Genomic DNA, 9,005 nt, shown 5'->3' on the forward strand with positions numbered 1-9,005 from the left:
CTCTGCTCTGGCCGGAGACCAGGTGTTCAATATATATGTATATAGGGTAGCAGCTGCGGCTCCCCACAGAGACTGAGTTATGATTTGAAGATTAAAACCATGCCAAAGAAAAAGAGGGGAATGTAGAAACAAAGTTTTGGCAGTCAGAATGACCTGGCTAAGTTAAGACCTGCCAAAACAAAAGTAACTGTTCTTAGAATAACTCCCCTGCCCCACCCTGTACTAAATTCCAAGAAAAACCACAAACTGTCCTGACCTTACCACCAAAATCCCTCAAGATATTAATGGCTGACCAATGAGTTTAAAATATGCTGCTGCTTTGCTGATCAACCATAATATAGCAGAATAACCCCCTTACAAGAAGGGTATAAAAAGTATGTGCTTCTTGAGCTCATGGTTGACTCTCCCTGCGAGGCTGAGCAATCCCATGCGCATTGGATCAATAAACCTCTTGTCATTGCATTGATCTGTCATCAAGTTGTGTTCTGGGGGGTCGCATACCTAGGCTAAGACCTTGGTAGTCTTTTTTTTTTTTAAAGATTTATTTATTTATTATAAGTAAGTACACTATAGATGTCTTCAGACACACCAGAAGAGGGCATCAGATCTTATTATAGATGGTTTGTGAGCTACCATGTGGTTGCTGGGATTTGAACTCAGGACCTTTGGAAGAGCAGTCGGTGGTCTTCACTGCTAAGCCATCTTTCCAGCCCGACCTTGGGGGTCTTATACTTCAAATCCCTGAAGATAGAAATTAAAGACCTCAGAAGATGGAGAGGTCTCCTGTGCTCATGGATTGGCAGGATTAATATAGTAAAAATGGCCATCTTACCAAAAGTGATCTACAGATTCAATGTAATCCCCATGAAAATTCCAACCCAATTCTTCATAGAGTTAGAAAGAGCAATTCTCAAATTCTTTTGGAATAACAAAAAACCTAGAATACTGAAAACTATTCTCAATGATAAAAGAACTTCTGGGGGAATCATCATCCCTGACCTCAAGCTATACTATAGAGCAATAGTGGTAAAAACTGTACTACATTGGTACAAAAACAGGCAAGTAGATCAGTGGAACAGAATTGAAGACTCCAGAAATGAACCCACACACCTATGGTCACTTGATCTTTGACAAAGGTGCTAAAACCATCCAGTGGGGGGAAAAAGACAGCATTTTCAACAAATGGTGCTGGCTCAACTGGTAGTTTGCATGTTGAAGAATGCAAATTGATCCATTCTCATCTCCATGTACAAGTGGATCGAGGACCATAAAACCAGATACACTGAAACTAATAGGAAAGAAAGTGAGGAAGAGCCTCGAGCACATGGGCACAAGGGAAAATTTCCTAAACAGAACACCAATTGACAAATGGGACCTCATAAAATTGAAAAGGTTCTGTAAATCAAAGGGCACTGTCAACAGGATAAAACGACAACCAACAGATTGGGGAAAGATCTTTACATTTGATAGAGGACATAGTGACCCCCAAATTACTAATATTAGCACTCGGCAGTTAAAAACCTTACCTAAGAAACTCCAGTGTTGTATATAGACAGTTTGTCCCTGCAGAAATTTTCCCATTTTTCCCTCCTGCCCAAGCCCAGGCTGTCTCCACGCTGCAGCTAGCACAGGGCTCCTTCCCGCCTCGGTCTCTCCCCAAGAGAACTTAGGCTAGTTTTAGAAAGGCACTACCCAAAAGCCACCCTTAATGAAAACATCTCATGGAGCCAAGTGCTCACGAGAGAGACATCCTCCCAGTCTCTGTCTGATAAGCAGCTGAATTCTTCAGATACCTGTTCTTGAGATCTCAGAGGAATAACAAACCCAGAGAGGATTAGTGTTTCCTCCATTTAAATCATAGAGAAAGGTAAGCAGAGGTTACAGACAGTTTTGGCCAGCCACAAAATTAGCTCCTGATAATACCAAAACAGACACCCATTAATCCCCCACCAGCTTCAGTTCTGTCCTAACAAATGGTTATAGCATTTCACTCCCCTTACTCTGAAGCATCCTAAGAATTCCCAATTTTGTATATAAACTCATGATTTTTCTGGGCTTGGGGGTCACATGGGAGCACTTGCTCTTAGTGTAAAGTGTGTGATCTGAGTCTGGACTCTTATAATAATAATAAAAGGCTCTTTTGTAAGTTACAGCAGACTTTGCAATTCTTGGGCTCTTTTGGGTTTTCCTGTGGATTCTGGGCACAACAAGGGCTAATATCCAAAATATACAAAGAACTCTAGAAAGTAGACTCCAGAGCTGGAGAGATGGCTCAGCAGTTAAGAGCACGGACTGCTCTTCCAGAGGTCCTGAGTTCAAGTCCCAGCCACTTGGTGGCTCACAACCATCTGTAATGAGATCTAATGCCCTCTTCTGGTGTGTCTGAAGACAGCTACAGTGTACTTATATATAATAAATAAATCTTTAAAAAAGGAACACAAATGGTATGTACTCACTAATAAGTGGATATTAGCTCAAAAGCTCACAATGCCCATGATACAATCCACAGATCATATGGAGCGTAGAAGGAAGACCAGCATGTGGATGCTTCAGTCCTGCATTGAGGAGGGAAACAGGAGGTGGAGGGACAGGGGGATAGAGGGAGCGATAGAGGAGCGGGAGAAAATAGGGAGTGCAGTATCAGGAACTGGAAGAGATGTGAGAGAGGTACAGAGGATCAGGAAATCAAATAAAAATATGCAGCTGGGTGGATGAGGAACTGGGGACAGCCACTGGAGGGTCCCAGACACCAGGGAAATGTGAGCCTCCCAGTACCCAATGGGGATGTTTAGCTGAAATACACAGAGAAGGTGGAGATAGAACCAGATGAGACCACCTCCAGTAGATAGGCATGGCCCCTGGTAGAAGGATGGGGCCCCCCACCCATCTCAAAGTTTTTAATCCAGAAATATTCCTGTCCAAAGGAAGAACAGGGACAAAAAATGGAACAGTGACTGAAGGAAGGACAAATCAGGGACTGCCCCACCTGGGGATCCATCATGTCTTTAGACACCAAACCCAATACTGTGGTCAATGTGGTGGTCAAGTGTTGGACCATGAAAGGCAGTCGGTTCTGGTTGAGCAAGACTTACTCTGGAGACCTAGTAGAAAATTCTACAAGGGACAGAATAGTAAGCTACACTCCCAGACATTAGGCTGCTGACACCATGAGCCCTCACTCCTTTATCCTGTGGCTAGACAATGCTCCAAGTTCCCAGTATTCTGGCTGGATTCCACCCCCACAGTCACCTGACCACAGCCAGGTATGCCCCACCCTACAGTTACCTGGGAACAGCAAGGTAGCCTAGCCCACCATAAAAAAGGGCTGCTTGCTTCCTCCTCTCTCTTAAGCTCTTGCTCTTACTCTCACCTCTCGCTCTCTCTCTCCCCCTCCCTTTCTCCTCTCTCCATGTGGCCATGGTCAGCCTTCTTTACTTTTCTCCTTCTCCTTCTCCTCCTCCTTCTTCTCCTCTCTCCCCCTCCCCCTCCCTCTCCTTCTCTCTCTCCTTCTTCCCCTCCCCTCCTCCTTCCTGTCCCCCCTCCTCTGTTTTCTACAATACATGCCTTAAGACCATGGACTGCATCTTTTCCACTAGACTCACCGTGCTAGAGCAATGCATTAGGACTTCCCCTAAAGAGCCGTGTCTAATCTTCAACAGGAAAGGCTCCCAGCATTTCCAGCCATAAGACTGGACCAAGGACTCTAGCCCCACGCCCCTTGAGGGAACCACTGGGCATCCCCTTCCCCTCCCCGACCCTTTCTCCCTTCAGCCCTGGGGCTAACTGAGCTGCCTGGGGAGGGTATTTTGTTCTCAGCTGTGGGATGTTCAAGACTGAGAACCCGTGGGACTGCTCCCTCATCACCCCCTCAGACTGGGGTAGTGGCTTCCCACGGCCAGACGCCCACCCAGTGGAGTGGAGGTCACAGGCAGTCTCCTGAGTTCACCTGGCCAATGAGTTCCCTACCCGCCCCCATCCCCTCAAAGCGGGGGTTCTACTGCCTGACAGGGCCTGACACCTGTCCTGTGGTGGCCCGGAGGTGCCCGACAGTCAAGAGGTGCTTGAGGACAGGAACCTAATGTGGCAGTTCCTTGGGAGATCTGGCCAGCAAGTGACCAATGCAGATGTGGATGCCTGGAGCCAACCATCAGACTAAGCTCAGGGACCCTGATGGTGGAACTGACAGAAGGACTGGAGGAGCTGAGGGGGATTACAACCCCATTGGAAGAACAACATAGGCTGGCCTGACCACCAGTTCTCCCAGTGACTAGATCACCAAGCAAGGAGTGTACCTGGAGGGATCCATGGCTCCAGATACATATGTAGCAGAGGATGGCCTTGCCTGACAGCAATGGGAGGGGAAGCCCTTGGTCCCTGAGAGTTTTGATGCCCCAGTGTAGGAGGATGCTGGAGAGGTGGGTCAGGAGAGTGTGGGTGGGTAGAAGAGCACCTTCATACAGGCAAAGGGGATGGGGGAGGGGGCATGTGGGACTGGGGGTTGGTGGAGGGGGTAACTGGGAAGTGGGATATCATTTGAGATGTAAACGAATGGAATGATTAATAAAAAAAATTGCACTGGCCAATTTTCTCACTTATTATGCTACTGAAGGGCTGGAGAATTTTAGAATTTTAAAATAAGAGCGTTTAATAGAAATGTATCAGTAGGAATGTATAATGTATAACCTTTACCTAAAAGGTCATGGAAAATCTCTGTAAGGAGCCAAGAATGTAGGCCTGCTAGTTCCAGAAACCAGTCCCTCCACAAAGGCAGACATCTAGGTGTTTCTAGGGAGCAGTCAATCACAAAGTAAATGATAATGACAATGATAAAGCCACATTCTTGAGAATTATGAGTATGCAGGATGTTTTCCTCATGACCCTGACCCTGACTAAAGCCTGGGTTGGGTCCCTCTGGAATTTTCCACTGTTTGTTATGTTTCCTTGGTAACCCCCTCACCCCCTCTAGTTTGTGTTTTTTCCCCTTAAATACCCCTTACTCCTTGTGGTCTGGGTCGAACTTCTCTGGCCTGCAAGGCTACTAGTTTGACCCAGGTACCGGCCTATCTCAAATAAACCTACTCCTCTGGCCTGCAAGGCTACTAGTTTGACCCAGGTACCGGCCTATCTCAAATAAACCTAGTGTGCTTGCAACAAGATCGGTCTCTCGTGAGTTATTCGTGTCATCCCGAGACTTGAGTGAGGGTCTCCCAAGCTCCGGAGTCTTTCACTACTATTTTAATATATCATGCTATGTCCACTATTCTCTCCCACTCTCTTGCTTCCCTAGCCCTGGCCTTCCTCTCTCTGCTCTGGGCTCTTCCAGATGCCTTTGAGTAAGTCTCTTATTCACAGTAAAAGCCTTCCCCCTGAGCGGCAGTTTCAAGTGGTTTCTTTATTGCATCCCCTCACATACACAAAGCTGTTCTTTTACTGTGTTGCTTACTTCTGTCTATTTTGCTGGTAACATCCATTTGTAATATTGTGTGATTACTGTCTCTGCTTGAGGTCTGCTTAATTGGTGTTGCAAAAGACTTAGCACAAAGTGTGTAGTTAATGATTTTCATCAACGAGCTGCAAATATTCAGGAGTTCACACACTGTAACATTCCCCTTTAATTCCCGTCAGTTTTGACAAAGTCAGCAAGGTGAAGGCTGAGGTTGGAAGAAAGATCACTCACTTTTATAAGCGATTGGGACAGGATTAGGGAAAGTGAGAGACATTTAGAAGTTGCTCTCTTGGCTATCCTGCAGAAATAACGTATTTGAGAGGTAACTATGGAGGACCCTCCAAGCCATAGACCAGCACCTGTCATGCACTCTCTAGAAGGATTTAAATACCTCCACAGTTAACACCGGAGTTAACACGTGGCGGGACTCACACGCTCGGATCCCTCGGGAGGACGAGCCATTTCCCACAATGCCGCGTTCCGGAAGTTGCCTCTCCTGGAGGGTGACTGGTTCCACCGCGTCGCTTTCTCTTCGTCACCTGGAGAAAGCGGAGCTGACGGCCGGCTCCGGGCCTGTCGCGGGAGGCAGTTATGGGCGCCGTCGCCCCGGGTGAGTACCGACCGCTCGGCAGCCCTGCCTGCCGCGCCTCGGCCTCAGCCACTGCGAGTGCTGTCGGCTCCAGGGGTGGCCGGTGCCTTTGGGTGCCGGCGGCCCGGGCCTGTGGACCCCAGCCTGCCCCGTGGGCGCCGAGCAGTTGGTAGGGCCGGCGGGCGCCGGGAAGGGTGGCTGGGCGGCCGGCGTGCGAGCTCCGGAGAGCGCCCGGTGACGCCGTGTGCTGGGGTGAAGCGAGGCTGGCGCTGTTACCCATGGGTGACAAACTCGAAAGCCACGTTGTAGAGAGACCCGCTGACAGGAGTTTTCCCACATGCAATCGCGAAGGCAGAGGAAGACCGGGAGGGCAGAAAAGGAAAGCGATCGGAGTAATATGAGGCTGACAACAGGAGTTTTGATTTCAGCGGATGGAGCCGCGAGCGAGTAATTGGGCCTAGATGGCAATTCTTATCAGAAAACTCACCTGAACGATGCCTGACAGTATTACTGTTTTTATAGAACCCTTTCCCAAGACTCTGCAGTGACCTTCACAGCTGTCAGAATTTTACTGTAGCTCCTTCAGCAGCATCGACTGACTTCTCAGGTCCACTGGTTGCCCTAATTAAGTGTTGTCTTTCAAGTTTTCCTTTGCTGTCTCAAGGGAAACTGCAGTCCTTAAACCAGATTTTCTAGCTCTGTCTTCACAACTGCAGGCTTATGATTTAATGCCCGTCTTTTTCCTTTTTGCCTGAAGTTGTGCCAGTTGTGCCTTCATATTCTCATTCTCTCTCTCTCTCTCTCTCTCTCTCTCTCTCTCTCTCTCTCTCTCTCTCTCTCTCTCACATCTGTCTGTCTGTCTGTCTGTCTCATCTGTCGGTCTGACAGCTTCATTCTGGCTGGCCTGGAACTTTGTAACTGCCTACTTTTGCCATAGGAGTGCTGGGACTAAAGGTGTGTGCCATTAACGGAGGGAGTTTTTTTGAGGACCTACTATGTACTCGCGGTATGCTATAAGCAACATAGAAATTCTGCTCAGAACCAGTTCTTTCTTCAAAAGCTTCAGATTACAGAGAGAAAAAAAACTTAGTGTGTTCAGATTATAGATTTGAAAAGCAATTTACTGTGGTAGAGAAACAGTAAAGGATGGTACATATTTTCTTTTTCTTTTCTCTGTCTCTCTGTCTCTCTCTGTCTGTCTCTGTCTGTCTCTCTCTGTCTCTGTCTCTGTCTCTCTCTCTGTGTGTGTGTGTGTGTGTGTGTGTGTGTGTGTGTGTGTGTGTGTGTGTTTGCTTTGTTCTTCGAGACAAGGTCTCTTTGTGTAGCTGTCCTGGAACTCCCTTCATAGACCAGGCTGGCTTCAAACTCTGCTAATGTAGGTTTTCTTTTTCTTTTTCTTTTTCTTTTCTTTCTTTTTTCTTTCCCTTTCTTTTTTCTTTTCCTTTCTTTCTCTCTCTCTCTCTTTCTTTCTTTCTTTCTTTCTTTCTTTCTTTCTTTCTTTCTTTCTTTCTTTCTTTCTTTCTTTCTTTTTTAAGCTTCATTGAAACCTGGTGGTGGTGGTGTTGGTGCATGCCTTTAATCCCAGCACTGTGGGAGGCAGAGGCAGTTGGATCTCGAGAGGGCAGCCTGAACTACAGAGTGATTTTTGTTTCTAAATATCTTTCTTTAGTGAATATCATCATTTAAAAGATGATTGAGCCAGGGCTTTGTGCACGGCAGGCAAGCACTCTACCTATTGAGCAACATCTTTAGCTCTCATCAATTTTTTTTTTTTTTTTTTTTTTACAACATTTTAGATGATCCTTGGTAAAGGAAGAGTTACTGGTTTAGTATAGTAGTGCCCTAGCATTTTGTCTGGTATACACGGCCCAGATTTAATATCCCAAACTGAAGAGGACAAAAAGCTGAATGAAAATTTGCTTTGTAAAAGATAATTTTGGCCAGGCAGTGGTGGCGCACACCTTTAATCCCAGCACTTGGGAGGCAGAGGCAGGTAGATTTCTGATTTCGAGGCCAGCCTGGTCTACAGAGTGAGTTCCAGGACAGCCAGGGCTACACAGAGAAACCCTGTTTCGAAAAACCAAAAAAAAAAAAAAAAAAAAGATAATTGCTTCACTTGGCTCTTGTTTTTTACATACATGTCTTGAATATCCTTAACACCATCCCATCAAGATCTGAAGGACTTGTTGCAAGACTTTATGCCAGAATGATGACAAAAATTAAGATTAGAATGAACTTGAATTGGGACTGGAATGTAGCTTAATGGTAGAGCACCTGTAAAGACAAGAATTAAGTGATGTGTCTCCTCCAGATACTATTTCCCATTTGCACAAACTTTTAGTAAGCATCTCAAGGAGAAATAGCTTTTTATGGTCATTATCAAGTTTTTAGCCTTAACAAGTTACTCTGAAACATGTAAAATACAGACTCTCAAAATTAATGTTTAAAGATAGACTTGTAAGTACTTTTAATTCTCTTGCTGTTTTTAAATTTTCAGAATTCAACCAAACAGGCAAAGATTTAATGTGTGGTTAGATTAGCCATAGACTACCAAATGGGGGTTTGTGGGTGACATAAACAAGTAGACAATTCTTAGTTCATATCTAGAAGGCAGACTAGTAAAGAGAATTGTGTACTTTTGATTGTCTGTTTTTAAATTTTCTTGCAAACCTTCCTTTAAACTTTGCTAGCTGATTGTAGAATATTTAATTTATGTGGCGAAGAGTTGAATACCTGTTAGTGTTAGGCACTGAAGCATTTCAAGGTAGACGTAAGGAGATTGAGAGCCTTGACTTTTACATTTGTAGAAAACATTTTAACTTTGTACTTCCTGGTTGAAAACAAGATGATACTGTATATTCTGTGTACTTACGAGTTCTTAGGAGAAGTGTGATGGTGTATTCCAGTGGTATTCTTGAGTTATAAAGTTCTCTTAGGAAAAGTGTGATGGTGTATCCCAGTGGTATTCTT

The 9,005-nt window shown here is 45.5% G+C and overlaps 1 protein-coding gene across 4 annotated transcripts in view; it reads left to right on the forward strand.

Annotated features, from left to right (window-relative positions):
* Positions 1-5,926: 5,926 nt before the first annotated feature.
* The window catches only part of Usp16 (ubiquitin specific peptidase 16), a 30,497-nt gene continuing 27,418 nt past the window's right edge, over positions 5,927-9,005 (forward strand). For all 4 annotated transcript variants that reach the window (XM_031364324.1, XM_031364326.1, XM_031364325.1 and 1 more), the window contains exon 1: positions 5,927-6,056. The gene's annotated coding sequence lies outside the window, so the exon portion shown is untranslated. The remainder of the gene's footprint in view (positions 6,057-9,005) is intronic.

Source organism: Mastomys coucha, unplaced genomic scaffold (genome assembly GCF_008632895.1).
Source record: "Mastomys coucha isolate ucsf_1 unplaced genomic scaffold, UCSF_Mcou_1 pScaffold12, whole genome shotgun sequence".
NCBI lineage: Eukaryota > Metazoa > Chordata > Mammalia > Rodentia > Muridae > Mastomys > Mastomys coucha.